This window comes from Thunnus thynnus, chromosome 18, assembly GCF_963924715.1.
Source record: "Thunnus thynnus chromosome 18, fThuThy2.1, whole genome shotgun sequence".
NCBI classification, from domain to species: domain Eukaryota; kingdom Metazoa; phylum Chordata; class Actinopteri; order Scombriformes; family Scombridae; genus Thunnus; species Thunnus thynnus.
Window position 1 is genome coordinate 19114075 of NC_089534.1, and position 18973 is coordinate 19133047.

The 18973-nt window shown below is 38.8% G+C and overlaps 1 long non-coding RNA gene across 1 annotated transcript; it reads right to left on the reverse strand.

Annotated features, from left to right (window-relative positions):
* Positions 1-1937: 1937 nt before the first annotated feature.
* On the reverse strand, positions 1938-6633 carry LOC137169536 (uncharacterized). The gene is made up of 2 exons (XR_010924483.1): positions 6141-6633; positions 1938-5912 (listed from the first exon to the last, which is right to left on the reverse strand). It is a non-coding gene; the product is annotated as an uncharacterized lncRNA (long non-coding RNA).
* Between the last annotated feature and the right edge of the window lie 12340 nt (positions 6634-18973).

Below are 18973 nucleotides of genomic sequence, written 5' to 3' on the forward strand. Positions count from 1 at the left end.
AAAACAGCTGTTCTGGCAGTGATAACTGTGCACTTTATTAGTATTAGCACAGTGCACATGTCTGCAGACACAAACTCCATTAAAAGTCTCCTCAGCTGTTAAAGCCAACTGACAGCTGATCCAGCTGTGGTCAGCTGCTGCCGTCATCAGAAACAGACGTGACGCTTCAGAAGAAAGGACGTCTCATTTCTCTAAAAACATATTCCCTCATTTCCTCTCTCTTCACATCTTTTACTTGCATCTTTAGTGGAAGGGACCAAGACACAAGGAAAATATGCAAGTGATGGAAATGTGGATGCAATTTAAGGGTATTGGGATGCACTCAAAGAAAAACTGAGGGGGTTGACGTTGATGTGGCAACAGAGACAATAACGGGCTATATTAATTTCTGTGTGGACAATGTACTCACTAAAAAGAACATAATTGTGTACCCAAGCAATAAACCATATATAACTTAAGAACTGCATTAATAGGAAAAAGACAGCATTTAGAAATAAGGACCGGGTTGAGCTGAAAACTTTACAAAAGAAACTTAATCAGCTGTTCAAGGAGGCCAGGAGACAACAAAAGGACGTTATTGAACAGCATTCTACCACTATGAACCCTAAAAAACTTTGGGATTCAATGAATGCTGTCACCAATACGGAACCAAGTAGAGGATATTTCTACTACTGATGACTTATAGAAAGCTAATGAACTGATCAAACCAATGATTTTTCCAATCAGTGCAATACTGACTTGGACTCTCACAAGGACGACTCAAGCGTAAGGCCTGAGGTGGATAGCTATAAGGTGCAGTCACTGTTTTGTCAGTAATGCACTAAGAAATCCAGTGGACCAGATGGGATTTCTGCCTGCCTCTTAAAAATGTGTACAGAGGAGCTTACTCCAGTTTGGTGTCCACTCCTTCAGCACTCACTGGACACGCACGCTGTTCCTGCACTATGGAAAAAACTGTTATCACTCCAGTTCCAAAGAAGTCTTTCCCAGGTGAGAACAATGATTATAGCCTCAAGTGTAGCAATTTGACCATCGCCATCTTGGATTTGGCCGTCGCCATGTTTGATTTTTTGGAGCCAGAAGTGACCATATTTGGACGAGAGGGTGGGGCTGACCATAGCGCTAGCTGCTAGCATGGTTAGCACGGTGCATTTACAATCTATGGTTAACAGTGATTACACTAATGCTAATGCTAATTTTCGCTGGCGAAAAACAGGCCTAAAACCGTTAAAACAAAATGTACTCACCAGAAACACTGATCATCCAACTCATTGATGGGTCTTTTATTACAACCAAACGCTAGACTGTTTTTAGGCGACCACAATGTTACAATTAACTTCAGTGAACTGAAAACACACTGTTAAATAGCAGCAGCTACGCCATACGCAATGGTTATGTTAAGTAAGCAACGTTATCGCTGCGGTAGCGACTTGTCAATCACAACGTAGCCACGCCCCACAGCATACAGCGCTGTATCATCAAATTTAAATTAAATGGGACCATAATTTACGAAATGAACATCATGCTGTATTGAAGAAGACATGAAACTAGTGATTGAGACCATAAAGTCATTAAGAAACAGTTTACTGAAGTAATAAATCTAGAGAGAAGTGGGATAATTTTCTCATAGACTTTCATACAATCGGACTTCTTTTTGCAGCCAGTGGAGTTGCCCCCTGCTGGCCATTAGATAGAATGCAGGTTTTTGGCACTTCTGCATTGGCTTCATTTTTCAGCCCCGGAGATTGCCGCCTCGGTAAACCCAGAGTTAAACCCTTGGCGGCTTGCTTATAGACAAGAAACAAGCACTGATGATGCAGTTAGTAGTCCTTAGACACTTGCAGGACACTGAAGTATATGCATGTTTACTTTCATTGATTTTAGTTCAGCTTTTAATACTCTTCAGCCTTATTTATTACTGGACACATTGAAACAGATGAATGTAAATTATTTTTATTATAAAGAGGTATTTTTCTTTTCTTACTAACAGAGTCCAACATGTAAAGATAAATAAGGCATTATCTGATCCTAAATCTATTAGCACAGGTGCCTCCCAAAGGGTGTGTGAGCAAAACTCCCCAAAATTACATTGTGAAATTCTCCGATGACACAGCCATTCTTGGCTTATTACTCAGAGATCAAGACACATCACTTTACCACTCCAAAACCAACAGTTCACCACCTTATTGTGAATGTGGAGTGTAGTGGAAATTTTTGCATGGCTCACTCAAAAACACACAAAGACATAAAGAAAGCATTAAACATTGGTACTTGTTGAAGCTGTTGTAGACACTGTACAATCCATCACACTACCAATAACAACTATACAAATGTCCAAATACAAAAACGCAAAACAAAAATACAATTATCTTTTGGATCTTTTTGTATTTTTGGAGAGAACACATGTTGTACAGCTGGCCCTTTCCCTAAAGATTGTGAACACAAACCAGACAGCTTTATACCTCTCCAGAAGCTAAGCTAAAAACAGTCAGGTCCCTAAATGAATTCTTCCACAAACTGTTACACCTTCTTACGAATAAGTATGATCATACGATGATCAGTCAATAACCCTCAGATAGAAACAAGTTCAAGAGTTCAACAAGCCTAGGAGTAGGATTTCTTCACCAACATGTATGCGGAATGACAATGACATTACATCACATTCAATTGAAAGCAAACACTGTCCTCTAAAGGCTTATCAGATTGACACATAGAAATCCACATTAACTATGATTTGTCTTACCACTGGCTCAGTCAAAAAAGTACAACAAAATAGACTAACTGTTAATCACACAACTGTCTCATTTTACAGAGCAAGGAACTATGTTTAGAATAGACAAAAAACAGGTGGAACAGGTGGGTATGTAACACCAAACGTAACTTAAGAACACTATTAGTAACATGTAAGATATATACAAGAAATACATCAAACAATAACCTAATATTCAATTTTCTCTCACATTGCCTCCTTTTATCATTTGATAATCCTTTGTACGTATCAGAACTCAAAAGACCCCAAACTCAGTACATTGTCTTTGAAACAAAAGCACCTAAACACTCAATCATCATTACATTGCAACAAAAACACTCCATCTGAGGTAAAATTAAACCTCTTTCAACACATTCCAAAAAGGTAAACATGACATGCCCTTTCGACAACCCAAAAATCCTAGACTCTTCTTACATTAAGACATTCTCAAACATGAGGCTGCATGTATTATAAAACACTTGGTGTAAAATAACTAGATGAAAAGTGTCCCATGATGACGAACAATGTCCCTTGCTGCGATGTTTCTCCTTGTCCCAGAGTCATATACCTTGGTTCGATAATGACGCAATTGCCAAACCTCTAAACACTGTCCCAGCCGCTGGGAGAAAAAGAGCATCCCTTAGTCACAGATTAACAATTAATACTGAATGCAGTCTCACACACACACAAAGTTGGGTTGCACCAGGCTTGTCCACACGACCCACCTATGGCTTCCTCACAGACCTGACGCCCTGAAGCAACTTCAGTTTTGCCGTCCAGACTCAGTTCAGTGTCGCTCATGACCACATGACCACATGCAAAGGAGTTGGGGGGAACTGCTGCACAGGCTTATTTTAGACCCTGCCTGTGTGTAGGCCTCTCTGCTCACTCTGTACCACAAAACCTTTCAAAATGGCTTGACACTCTATGACATCTTCAACAGTCCCATTTCGTCCAACCCAACTGTCCAAAACTCAAACACAGTCAATTAATGATGACATCACAGCTGAAACACAGCTTAAAGATAGTTGAAACAGGTTTTGGCTGAAGCTACAGCTTGTAATGTCGACCCTTTTAATACACATCATGTTTAACCATGCAATGCAACAACTTAACAGTCATACACAACCTTCTATATCAGAGTTTTAGGTCTTTTCAGTTCCTCAGCGATTCCCTCCTGTGTTCTATAATTTAAGCACATCTTATCACCAGAAAGAGCCTAATCATGTGGTGGATCAATAAAACAAACCCTGGTACAAATTTGTGATTTTCTCAGTTCAATTCTTGATGAGACTATTTCTATCCGAGACAATTTCATTTGGCCAAAACTCTTGTACAACTGCTTAAACACAAACAATATTCAACAACTTTGGTTTCTTTTGTTAAAGACACCGCATAGATTAAAGAGTCTAAAATAGAGACACTCTGGCCATACCTTAACACATTTTAAGACTGTTTTTTTTAGATTGTAGAGAGTGTAATTTGATATGGCATACGAGTATGGTCCGGTAACCTGTCAGCACAGTTCAAGTCTAAGCCCGCACGTCTTATTCAAACAGCCATGAAGATCATAGGGAAAAAAGAACATCACTATCTTCAGTCTTTATATGGAAACTCTGTGCTCAGGGAGGCACAGAAGACTCTGAACGACTCAACACACAATCTGAACCCAGATTTCGAGGTTTTGCCTTCAGGCCGATGGTTCAGGATGCCAAATTGCAGACTGAACCGGTACAAGAATTCAATCATTCCATCCTCCATCAAGATATTACTCATTATCTGGTTTGATTATATCTGGTTTTATCATTTGAAACTATTGTCTTTTTAACTTTTATTATTTTAAAGAACTGCTGTCTCACACACTTTTTTTGAATAAGTATGTATGTATGATCTATGTACCATGTGTTTATGTGCATTGTGACATTGTTGGCAAGTGTGTTGTGTGATGCAGCGGCTTGGAGCCAAAGACAAATTTTCCTGCGGGACAATACAGTACATCTTATTTGATCTTATAATATCCCTCTCTATGTAACTGTCGACGGACCGTTCTTGTTGACACAGTCTGATTACGTCCTGCATTGACATTCTCAGTCACCTGAGAAAGAGTTGCTGCTCTGTTTTTCTTTACATATTGCACTAATGCACGAGCATCATGGTCATCAAATGTGCGCTGTCGACCACAATTTCCGACCCTATCTACTGACGTCTTTCCCATAGATTTAAATGCAGATGTCACTTTAGTCACTGTTCCTATTGAAACACCAGCCAGTCGAGCAGTCTTTGTGACTGAAGCTCCTGCCATCCGTGCCCCAACAATGAATCCTCTTTCAAAGTCACTTAGATCTTTTCCTCTTGCCATCTTGATACAAAATCAGAATCAACTGGGTCTGCTCAGCATCTTTTATACATGCCACAGAGCATGATTGGATGTTAACTGCTTAATTGTACAACGCAGTGCACCTTTGTGGAAGCATCTGCATTTGTTATATTTCTCATCTCATTTATTCAGATTCTTCCTTTCATTTGTCACCCCTCTGTACTTTTAAAGGCATTCTGCCCTGTTTCATTCTCCTGATAGCTTCTTTTTACAAATTCAAAGCATCTGTTTAGAAAAAAACAAAATCTCTTTGTTTGATGCAAATTTTCAATTCATTTATACCACAGAAATAAAATTAAACACAAATGAATGTACAACCAAAATTGCAGTAAATTAGAAATTAGGAAATGTTCAACTCTCAGTGCTTCGTCCAAAAAGTAAATGTCTCCTCTGTTGGACCAAAATGCACTTATCAGTTATCAGTTCTTGGTAGTGTTTGTTTTCCCTTTGAACCTTCACTTAAGTTCCCTTAAGGTTATTGGTCTTATTTGGTCTTGAGTTCCTTTGCTTCAAATGTTCTTTTAATGTTGCTTGATAACCTTTAATGACATCAGCTCTAGACAGTTTTTAGTCTGTTTTGGGCCAAGGAATCTCAGGAAAAAGCAGAAATATAAAATTGAATTCTCCTTAGTTAGGTTCCCTTTGATTTGGTTCCTACTGCCCTCTTCCACATGTCAGCATCCCAACAAGATGAGGGCATCCATAGCAGTGATGATGATGATTTGGACAGCAGGTGAGGCAGTTCCACTCACAGACAGAATCGTCCCTAAAAAAAAAAAAAACAGCCTGCACACAAGTGTGCAGAACAGTTATAATACAGTCTGAATTTACTTGTTTCATTTCATTCATTCATCACATTAGAATTACAAGAATTAGCCTAAATCAAAACCCACAAAATTAAACAACCCTTACAATGATTATAATAAACATTTCTGAACTAAATTGTCTCTTTGCTTGTTTTTTACATATACATTAGCTTTTAAACACATCTCAAACATGCACAAATTGCCTTACGTGCTTTCCCAGGACTACAACTGCCTCTGTGTATGTTGCACTTAGCTTAGCTTCTAGGCCGCACTGAAGCCTACAGTGGTTAGCAGCTAAACGGCTTTGTACCATGAGCTATATTCTCTTCACATCACACAATCATATCCTGGCTGTTTTTTTTTTTTTTTTTTGCTTCACCGCCTTATTCCACTCTTTTCAAACTAACTAATTCTGGCCACACACCTGTCTGTGTAACTGAGGGGAGAGTAGTGACTTCTCTGTTCGCAGTAGCTTAGCTAGCATCTACCGATAGCCTGACTGTGATGCGTTTACGGAACATCGGTAAATTGTAGCGTCTACCGATAGTCTGCATTTGAGGCGTTTAGGGAACATCTGTAAATTGTAGCTCCAGAAAATAACTTCGTTTGCAGTGATATTTAAGCCATGTACGTGATTCTCATCGTGATTTTCATTCAAGTTAATGCAGGAAATATAGAGATGCAACTACAGAATTCTCAGAAAACCATTATTTTTATTGCAGTACATTAAGCAGAGCTGGTTCAGTTCTTACTTCCTTTACTTAACCTCTTCGCCTTACAGTGGCGCCGTATCAAATGTCAAACCTGCAATCCCTTATCTGAAGTGCACAGGCGGTAGTGTGTTGAGGTTGGCTCCGTGCTGTGACAGATTTAAAAGACATTAAATGTGCGTGTGTGTGTGTGTGTGGATGAAAGCCTCTGCCGCCATGTGTTTTCAGTGAGTGATGAGCCTCACTTTGGCCCAAAACATTTTCATTGGCTGCAGGATGCAGTGCCATTTGACCTGAGCAGAGAATTATGATGTTTAATTCTAAACACTACGGGGGAACTCCATTTTGAGGCCTGACACTGAGACAAGAAAATACAGAATGAATATATCAATCTACACAAGTGTTTGTGTGCACCAGATGAAGTCCAGTGGAGCAGAGGAAGAGGAGAATAAAGAAAAGAGAGAAGGGGAAAAAAGACATGAGGACAAACACACTTCACAAACACGTGTACATGAAGGCTACCACATCTGCTACAGATGTTAGAAGGAGTAAAGTCATTGGCCCATTTGTGTGTGTGTGTGTCCTGGTCAGAAATGATGAATGCTGTCAAGGGGAAGAAGAAAAATAGATAAACCATAACCAATACAACCGGACAACAAAGCACAATAAGCAGGAAAACAGGTGTGTGGTCCAAGATTCAAACTCTGCACCACTTATTCCCTGAGGCACTGCTTCTTGGAAAGATCATAAACACAGCATTTAAAGTGTTGCATGATGAAACTCCTAACTGTGGCATTTTAACAGCCTTTTCATCATAATAAAACAAAATTAATTCTTCAAGCAAGACCTTGTGAAACCAAAACCATCTTTTAAAAAGGGTTTTGATGTGATCAAAATTTATGGTGAAAGAGCACTTGTTGTTTTTGTGGGGCAGACCATTAAAAAAAAACCAATTAATATACACACTGGAGGTCAATAAGTTAGCAACACAACAACATGGGCATCCTATTGGAGCAGGCGGCAATTACCACAGTTTGAGGCTGAAGCCAATGCGGAAGTACCTTAAAATGCGATGCTGCTAGATGCTGGCTCCAATTGACTCCCATTCAAAAAGCATCAACTTCTCTCTAGAAAAACAATACTTTTTTCCAATGAGTCATATAGTCTCAATTGCTAAATTCAGAATGTCTGGTGTGTCTAATGCCAGGTTCAGACTACTCGATATTTTGGTCTGATAAGATGTCAGTGTGTCCAATTAGGCAATTATAGAGTCATAATTCTTGCCTTGACTTGGCAGAAAGACATGACAGACTGCACATTAGTACCTGATGAATCATAGCTTGTCATCTTTCATGACCTGCGTGATGTCATCGCAAGGAAGTGCCAGTGGTCGATTTCCAAAAATGTAAACAAACAATCGCGTCACACCTCGCTATGTCCATCTTTATATACAGTAATGTATTGGAGGCCTCTTTCTTATTACTGTTATACCTGGTTTAGTCCATTAACTCTCTTTGGTTTTCTGGATGTTTGACTTTCCCTACTGACCTCTTCTGTTTTTTGGTGATATAGTGGTTTTCAACTTGAAGTGTTATAATCACATGTAAATCATGTATCTAATTTTTTAGGCCTGTGTTCATCTTGGCCTTGGTTGGACCCTGGAGAGAAAACAATGTTCTACAGGACTTTGGCTAACCACATGAAAGATGACTGACATCAATGCTGATTTCCCTTCTCATTAACAAAAGAATATTTATTCTGTCTTTCTTCTATATTAGGATCTAAAATGTTGTGATTTGTTGCATCTGCTTAGATCTAGAAGTTCAGCCAAAAACTGACATCAGAAGACAGACGGATGAAATGGTGAACGCCATCTACACCACCCTTATGTGCACTTATTCAAAAACACAAACACAATACATCCAAACTCAGGCAAAAACACGGCCTCTTAAATTTGTCCAAAAATGTCTAAATGTCACTTATTTTAAGCCAAGCTAACATTATCACATCCATCCATAATGACACCACGGTACATCATATGCCAGCTATTTTCCAGTCTGTGTCAGATCCTCTGTAATAGTTTTCATGCGCTGAAGTGAAAGTCAAGGCCTGTGCATGGAGCAAACTGCAGATCTTTTATATAAAAAAAAATCAAAAGGCCGTGCTTGCTTGATTGAGTCCAGGCCCAGCTGACTTTCCACACTAGGATCTTACATTATAAATTCTGCTACTTTTCAAACCAGTTCCTCTCAGTGCCAGTAAGCTTCTTGTGGCATTTAGGAAAAGCTAATTTCCATACATTTGAATATTGCACAAAATTGTGTTTAATTACAGGAACCTTCAAATCTCATGAGAAAAAAATGTGCGGTTGTGAAAGAATGCAGGTCCTCAGACTGTTTTCCACATGCTACTTCTTTGTTTCTTTTTGATAGAAGTGGGTCACATGCTGTTTGGGCTGGAAAAAGTTAGACCTCATTCTAGAGAGCTTAAATCATCGTAAGAAGAATCAGTTAAAGGTTGAAGAGAGGAAGGAAAAGAGAGGGAAAAGAGGTGAGAAACATACACAGTACTCAAACGCAAGAATTGTGCAAGGAATGTCATGTTTTATTTCTGTTATTCACGTTCCAAAATATTCAGGTGAGCAATACCTGATAGACAGTAAACATTCTGCTTTGTTGATGTTTTTATTTGCCTTCTTCAGTGTGTTTATTCATCTTCCTTCCACTTCCCACAATGTCTTCTCACAAAAGAGGCTTTGTTTATGGGGACCAGACGTCCCAGTTTGCCCGGAATTGTCCTGGTTTCAAGCTGGGTGTTCCAAGTCCTGACAAATATCTGTAAAACACAAAAATGTCCTGGTTGTCAACATTCACCACCAAATCGTTCTGGTTTTCAACACAATTCAAATAATAATTATAATATCATACTTGTTTTCAGTGCTTACATAGATGTTTATCATGTTCTGTCCCACTCATTATTACTTACCCCAATATAAAAAAATAAACAATTCACTAGGTATCTGAATTCAACACTGACTTGTCTGTATGTGTGTCAGTCAATCATGTGTTGTTGTCAAGGCTGTTGCTAGCCTATGACGCTTGCGGCTCTTTCTGAATCTGTTGCTGTATGCTAATGGTTAGCTATCATGCTGAAGAGAGAGTTGGTCCAGGAGGCTTACTCCTTCCTTTGTTAAGTACTCAGCTATGAAAATGCTGCATTCTGCACAAGCTGCAATAGCGTATGCTCTATTGCAGGTGATGTCTTTTTCCTGGCGTACATTTCTCATAACTACATAAAAGATCTCTAACGCTGTATTTTGTACCGTGTTTCAGCAAAGCATCTCTTACTCCCAGCCAGTCAGATTAGCTTTGTGTGCGCGGGAGTGGGCGACTTGTCATTGCGGGAGTGTTTTGTTGTGAACTGTGTAGTGGTTGACAGAAGGAGCTAGCTGTTTCAATAGCTGGAGAGCTAATATCTGCAGGGTGTTTCCAGTTGGATAGCACTGTTTTTGTTGTGTTGTTGTGTCGTTATGCTGGTTCTTTGTTGATGTTAGTGGGAGAGAGGCAAGGCACTCGGGAGTGCGCAAAAACGTCACTTCTGTTGGATTTTCACAGAAAATCTCATTCTTTACATTAAATTACTTCCCATTCACTCATTAGCAATAAAAAACAATTAATACATGTAAATTGCTTCACAGTGCTACATATAGAACCTTTAAGACATAAGCGGTGGCTATAAGCGGGAAGTAGCACCGTTGACCTACCTACTACTGACCTATTTCAGCGAAGCAAATGCCGGTTTAGGTGTGTTAAGCACTGAAATAATTGTCTCTCATCCTGATGAAAATGCCTATGGTGCGTGCATAAGTGCATATGGTTTGAAAATACGCTCACCCCAGTTTTGTGTGCTATATAAGACCACTAAAAGCAAATGTAAATTTTGCTTTTTAAGTGAAAGTAGAAAGAGAGCAATGCTGTGGTGTGTTGTGACTTTAAAAGAGAACATTGAAGCAAATATTTCACACACTATTGATCCAAGCTGCGGCTGCATTACACTGTGCAGAAGATGGCTTCTGCTTGTACTTTTGTGTTGTTCCTTCATATATTGCCTAAGGTGTGTTCAGACAGAACTCAAAGCAAATTTTCACCTTGCGTCATTCGCATGAGTTTGACTGCTGGACCCTTTCTGTTTATTTGTCCCACAACAGCCAGTGTACCAACTGTTTGTGTTCAATTCAGCTTCTAACTGAACTCAGAACTCACCAGAAACTTCTGTTATTTCTCTCTAGTCTCTCTCCTTTCCTGTCTCATCTCTGTATGTTTATGAAGCAGATCCACAAAGTGCAGGATACACGCAAATTTTTTGCTCAAGTTGAAACATTTTCAACTCAGACATACTTGTCTTTGTATCATTTTGTGCCACCCCTGGAGAATTTTGCTTCTACTGACATCTGTCCATTGACTTTATATGCAATCATGACATTCGCTTCCCATTCTGTCTAAACACACAGTTAAACCTGCATTAACTGACAGCAACTAACTAATTTTTTTGGCCACTTGTGGGCAGCATAACAAGCTGTAAACACATCATTGACATATTATCACCTTAAAAAGTGGATATGGCAAATATGTTAGCAAACAGTTCGCCTATATGTACACATTCAGCAGACATGAAGCAACATTAACATTCATTTGATGTTGTGTTTTTGTCCACCTGGAGAATGTAAGCCCAATATTCACTCTCCTTTTAGCTCTGTTTTGTTCACCAACAACTCCTGAGAGAAGTATGTGGCTGTGTAGCTGCTAAATGCACCACTGTGTTCACTATCTACTGCCTGTCTACCTGCAGTTTGCTGCTGGGCAGGCAGTTTACAGTCTGCTGCCTGCTGCTGGAAATGACACTAATAAAAGCCATGAGAGTGAATCAAAACAGTGAAGTTACAGGCCACAAAACCAAAACAATGAGCTGAAAGATGTTAAAACACTGTGTAGAGCTGAGGGGAATTGCAGAGTCGAGTGATAATTCTTTGTAGGTTCACCACTGTGAGTGACTCCTTTCACGTTATGCCGTAAATTTTTATTTCATCCATATTTAAATAAAAATTATTTAGATAATCTTTAAAATATTAATTGTTATGACAATGCTGTAAAGCCGCTCTACAAAAAAACATTGATGTATTTCGACAATTTTTGTGGGATCACGAACACAAACAACTAAATCATGTTGGTTTAGGGTTGACTTTCCCCTTTTTGTCAGTTTACAGCTTTTATATGTTCGTGATAACTGATTTAACTACATTAGTTGCTATTCAGTTTGGTCACAGGACCTTCTCGCTGCTCAGGCCAATACACCAGTTCAAAAAAGTGGTCTCAAATATACTTTAAATAAAAGCCATGAGGCATGTATCCAAAAGCCTCTCTTTTTTTCCTGTATGCTTTATTTTTCTTGGGAATTGTGGCAAACCAAAGCAATCATTTTTTGTATGAGAGATAAATCTCTTAAAGAGTATTTATCTGACAAACTGTAGCTGTTTGGTGTATTATGAAACTTAATCCGACTCTTTCTGTTGCTGTTTTGGGTTAAACAAATAATACGCATGGACACGGACATTGTAAAGCACTTAAAAAAATAAAGTTTTAAAGTTTCAGCTCTATAAGGTTGTATAAAACGTTACATGTATTAGGAGAGAAATCATATTGGCAGGAGGGAAGATACACAGAGAATCCGTGGGAATATCATGTATCCTCGGCAGTATCGCTTGAAATGGCAAGAGCCAATTGCACAAACAGGAGCCATAAACAACAGAGAGACAGACAAAACGTCCTATCCCTCCAAAAACAAGCTTTTCATGTAAAAAAAAAAAAAAAAAAAAAGGGTTTCATGAAAATAAAAGATCTGGGAATTGTCAATTGCTCAGAGACATAATATTTACCAAACTCCAAGATGACATAACAGGCAGGCTGCAGCGACAGAGACTTGGTTGTTTTGCTCTCAACTCACTGTTCTTCTAATGGGGGATTGGATGAGATTTGGGGCTCTTTTTTGTTCACTACTCTGAGCTCATTCTAAAAGTCACTTATGAACTAAGCCTGCTAAGCCTCGCAATTATATCATTCTTTTGGCACTCCGATGGGTCACACATAAACCCACGAAAAGCTCCGCAGGGGGAACTGCGAGGTCAGAGTAAATGAGTCATTATCTTTTCAGATTATCAGTGTTATCCTTATTTAAAGGTTAAGTTTACACAGAAGAAGTCTGAAAAGTGAAACATGAACCTCATTTTGCCAGTGTCTCATTTCCTATTGCGAGAGAAGCAGGAGGGGAAAAACGGCAGACACAATGTGGTGACAGGAGGTTTTGGAAATCAGAGACATCATGTCATGAAATACTGTGGAGGGCTTTAAACTCAGCTCCTGTTGCTCAAGAAATGTTGCCAACATTCAGTCAAATTGCCTTTAAAAAGTAAACACTTGTTTTATATTTCAGGCACACACACACACACAACACATACCACAATCTAAGGCAGTAAAATAAAGGAAATACTCTTTAAGGGTAAACCAACTTCCAGGTAATTAGGTCAGACTAACAGAAAGTAGAGCTCCATATCCCAATTCTGTCAGCAACTGAATTTATTTAACAACATGCACGTCTAAAATTACTTTACAGCATGTGATGGAGACAAACCTGGAAAAACAGTGAAGATTTTAGACATCATTAACTCAGCGAGAATGTGGTATTTTCTTACACTTAAGTATTGACATTGATTGCTGTTGACCTTCCTCTCTGACTGTGCGTGAGGTCTGAGGTGCATTTAACATCTCTCATGAGGCGTTATAAGCACCGGCTGCGACGCACACTCTTCATAAACAACTGCACGTGGGTAAACACACAGCACACATACACACCTTCATGACACTTATATGGGGAAATAATGCCTAATCCAGTAGCTTCCAGATAATACTCTCTTTTATTGGCTCATAAACCACAAAGATAGGGTTTTAGGATTATGGGTAATTGCTCCCATGGCTGTGGGTTGTTGGCTAACTAGACAGCTATGTCATCCTATCTTACATAGTCAGTTTATATAGATCTGATACAGAGGCAGTGAAAGATGCTTGAGTGAGCTGTGGTATCTTTACAGTCTTTGTTAAACCCAAAATTAAGTCAATTTGAGGCGCTGTAATCACTTAATGAGGGCTGAAACTTCCCCTTACTGCCAGGACAGAGGCGCGTTAGCTGCTGTAGTTTCTTTGGCAGTTCCTCTATCTAGAACTCTTTTAAAACCCACAAATGAAGCTATATTCAAGATCCAAGATTCAAGATTTAGTTTGTCATTTTCTTGTGTACTTGCATACACAAAAAAACTTAATGCTGTTCCTCCCAGCCCACAGCAGTGCAACAACAACAGAAATGATAAAGATATACTGTATATCTAAAAAATCCCTTGAAAAAAATGCTAAAAACATATAAATCCCAAGAGAGAAAAACAAACAAAAAAAGAATGAGCAGTTAGCAGCACAGTGCATGAAAGTGCATTTAGAGAGGAAAGTACATGTCTCACTTCTGCATGTCAACGAGTGACCAGCACTGATGGGGGAGTTATGTAATCCATTTTGCTGTCCAGAGAACATCAGGCAACATGATTGTTGGAACTGCCAGTTTGTATGGATTAACAGTTAGCCTAGCTTGTACTCCTCTGCGCTTGCCCCGCTTCCACGTCCTGTCGCACCACTTTTGATGTTTCCTCTCTGGTGCAGCTCCAGGCAAGCCTGTGTTCTCCTTTGGGCCCGCTGAGTGTAGCAAACCAAGCACACTCAGCTGCTTTAGCTCCCAGCCAGTATTTCTTATAGCAAGTCTTCGTTACAAATGTCCAAAAGAAACTGACGATCACAGACATATTTCCCCTGCACTCCACACAATTACACAGACGTAGACATAGACATGGACAAAGACACTGTATAGTCGGAACTAGGAGAGGCTGCTGCAAACATCAGTTGCACTGCCATCACACCAGCTCATGGAGAGAGAGAAAGAGAATACCAACACAAGGACCCCTTCATTTCTCTTCCTGTCTCCACAAAATAACTCTTCTGTTAGTTTCCTCAGTGTAGTTTCTCCTTTGGAATGTTGGTACCAGGTAGCAGTTATATGGTGGCTTGTAACAATAATATTATAATACAATAATATTCATGCAGGTGGACACTTATCACTGTTAATCTGCTGATTACGCCCATGCCAACACCGTTTGCAACCTCCTCTTTATGTGATATTTTTTCTTATTGTCTGTTTAACTTGATCAGATTTTCTGAGAGCTTCCTCAAACAGCAGAGCCTTTTCCACCAAATCTAACTGTATAACCTTTTGCTATAAAGTTGTCGTTTCCTTGACATAAGTGTCTCTGACAGAACTACAGAACCTTTTTTAATCACAGGATTTGTTTTATGGCAACTACTTTAAACATCCTCTCCCAGTATTCTCTTCTTGAAGCAGATGATGAGAGAGTTAAGTCCCTGTAAATAAATCAGTGGTGTGAGGTGACGTATTGAGAGTCTGACTGCACCAAAGTGGAAAGCCAGACTTGTTGTTTGGTCCTCAGAGTTTATTCTGAAGAAAGAGGAAACAGAATAGAAGCGGTGGTGTAAAAGAGATACATATGGGAGATAAAAGAATAAATCTAGTATCCCAAATTTAGTATCCCAAAATTTCTCAGGACCATCAACTTGAATTTATGCATGGTTGCTACACAGTTCCAATAGTTGTCTCTCGACAAAATATGTCACCCCTTACCCCACATTCATGTCTCCATGAGAGTTCTTACATTTCATGGATGAAAATAAAAATTAATTTAAACAGAAGGTGCAAATGTCAACTAGTTAAATATATGACATTTTCTTACTTCTTCTGCCAGCCTTGTTTCCAGAGGGAACAAGCTGGGAAAAAATCTTGTATTTCCCATTTGCTTGGATTTTAAGGGAAGTTGAAGGAATAGATTGACATTTTGAGAAATGAGATCAATACTACCACACTACAGTGAGCAGCTGCAAAAATTGAAACAGTTATGATAACAAAATCTACCCACCAGCACTTCTAAAGCTCACTAATAATTAACATGTTATATCTTGTTTGTTTCACACGTACAAAAACCAAGTTGTAAAAACAGCACATTGTGGTTTTATGTGTGGGTTATACCAGACTATTTCCTGGCCAGGAGTGGCGACTTCCTGTCTCGCTGACTTTCTGAGGTTGCCAGGTAACCAGCAGAGAATCTAGGAGGTCATTAACTCTTGGAAAGACAGCAAACAAGTGTATTTCCCAAAATATTGAACTATTCTTTTGAAGAAAAACAAAGCAGCACAGTTTTTGCAAGTGCAACTGTAACATAACCAACAGGGTCAAACACCCACCAGGGTACCAGCATACCTACTGTAGGTATTAGATCAACTAAATAAGTGCTAAAAGGTAAGATGACTAACATATCTTTAGTATGTACCTTTCTATGATTGACAGCTGATCTGACATCACAATACCCACTTATCTGACACTGAGCTCATCTGACACTTTGTTCCAGACATTGGGCGTAGTTACAAACCTTTAGATTAAGGTTTATTAAACCGCCTCCAGTGCTCTTCTCATATGCCAAGTTACTCAAATGTTCTGTTACCTCATTATTATCCTGCACCCCTGTAGCAGATACAAATACGTCATCGGAAAAGTCCATGCCAGTGGAAGCTGAGGCCAGGAGCGGCTTTTCTTGATAATCAAAACACAACGTTGGCAGGGATATCTACCTTTGACAAATGTATTGTTTTGGAAGTCATTTTTCTCCATGTTAACTTTCCAGCACAGTGGCCCCTATTGTTGAGTTCAGAGATATGATCATATTTACACTGCTCTGAAATGACTTTATTACTCCAAAACACTTTAACATCCCATTCTGATTGTGTGCATAGAGACAAGTGCCATAGAGACCAGTGCAAATATGCCAGTGAAATCAACTGTAGCTGAACTGAATTTGTTACTCTCAGTGTGTTTATCAACTCTTCAGCAATGGTTCACATTTACGCATTTACACTGTGGAGGTGTTGAGCATTGAATTATTATTTCAACATTTTGGGAAATATGCTTATACGCTTTCTTGCCGAGAGTTAGATGTGAAGATTAAGAATGGTATCATTCTTCTCACTTAACTCTCGGCAACAAAGCAAATAAGCAGATTTCCCGAAATGTCAAACTGTTCCTTTGAATAAAAAATTCGATTTTTGCCCAAAAGCATCAAAAACATCCAACAGATAATCATGTTGCTCTAGCAAGTCTAGGGAACATACTGGTCACCACTGCACTGAGCTAAATAAATGTCTATTTGTCTCAATGTTGATTCCATGTCTTTGTAAAATAAGTCCAAGATCCATGACGCGAACTGCCAGGTAATTATCTGGTTTCCTCGTTGTCTTTCAGAGCTTTTTCTTCTTTCTCTGACGTGTCATCTGTTGTTCAGAAAACTGAACTCTCTGAAGAAGCCAGTGTTCAGACTGAAAATAACAATGTGTCAAAAAATGTGACAGGCTGTGTTGGTGAGTTGCTTATCAGTTGCCAAGATACTGCACAGTGCTGTATAGTCTACAGCTTTGAAGCTGGATTTTGCAATTACATAAGGTTATCAGGGCAACAGTAGTGGAAAGTAACTAAGTACATTTACTCAAGTACTGTACTTAAAGTATAATTTTGAGGTACTTGTACTTTACTTGAGAATTTCCATTTGATGCTACTTTATACTTCCACTCCACCACATTTCAGAGGGAAATATTTTACTTTCTACCCAACTGCATTTATTTGACAGCTTTAGTTACTCTTCAGATGAAGATTTGACACAATGGATAATATAACAAGCTTTTAAATACAACACATTGTTAAAGATGAAACCAATAGTTTCTTACAAAAAGCAATTTGTAGTTGGGGTCACATTTCAGATGTCTATGAGTTGTTAACAGTTCCACCAAATAGTGAGTTTTCCTTTTAAACTTCTCACGTGGTTTCATTTCAATAAATGTTCAAATGATCCCATATTTCACCCAAGAATCAAAGTTTAGAGAAAAAGTCCAAAAACTGAAAACAGATTTGTGTATCAGAACTTTGTTTTTTCTTCTTTCCTCTCCCATTAATCATCTCGTGACCTCTCAGATTTATCTGGTGACCCTTTGGACGGGCCCGACCCCTAGGTTGGGAACCACTGGACTAAACTAGCTAACTGTATATAAAGTAGTTCAAACTAGCTCCACCTCCAGCAGCTACAACAGTAACATGCTGCTCTAACACTGATGCTTCAGTATTAATAATCTAATGATGTCATATATAATAATATATCAGTCAGAGGGATCAAACCACTACTTTTACTGCAATACTTTAACTACATCAAGCTGCTAATACTTATGTTCTTTTATGTAATAGTAGTAGGATTTTTCTTGCAGGACTTTTACTTGTAATGGAGTATTTTTACATTGCTGTACTGGTTCTTTTTTACTTAAGTAAATCTGATCTGAATACTTCCTGGACAGTAGCAAGGTAAATGTAAAAGTATATAACTGATATTGATAACTGAATTTTTCTTAAAAAGCCCAAAACTAACAATGAATGTAAGTATTTCCTGTACCTAAAACCTGATATCATCATTGTATTCCTCTGTTTTTCTATTAGGATGAACATGGACAACTGGAGTTTATCTTGACAAACACGTCCTGCTGCTAAATACTTACAAGCCCACCAAATGTGTATTATTTCGTGGCTGAAAATAGTTCCCAACAAATGCACTATTTACTCCTGTTTGAGTAATGTTTTCTAAAAACTACAGTGCCCAGCTATTTAAGGAAATGATTTAGCCCTTTTTAAATGAGGAAACTATATATTTGTGACCCATTTTTTTAAGATTTATATCTTCAATAGGAACAAATAGGATTGGGGCCACAGTAGGGAAGTTGCAATACTTGACATTCCACTCAAGTGCCCTACTAAATGATGCCGCACTGCACTGTGGCAAAAGTTGAGCCAGCATCAGATTTTTTGCTCTTTTACCTCTCTAGCTCATCTTGCCCCACTGCACCAACACAGTGCTCTCTGACATGAATTAATAGGTTGCCTTTTTTGATGCAGTTGTAATCTCTGTTGTTTGAACCAAAGATTGTGATCCACTGTTAAATTGGTGCTAAAACTTTTATCACATTTGGTAATTTGATGGGATGCTACAATGAATATTGTGCATACAGTAAGAAATGACGTAAACAGAATAGGTTAAATTGTAAACACAATAAAATAAGGCCTGGCAAGCAGTTGCAGAACA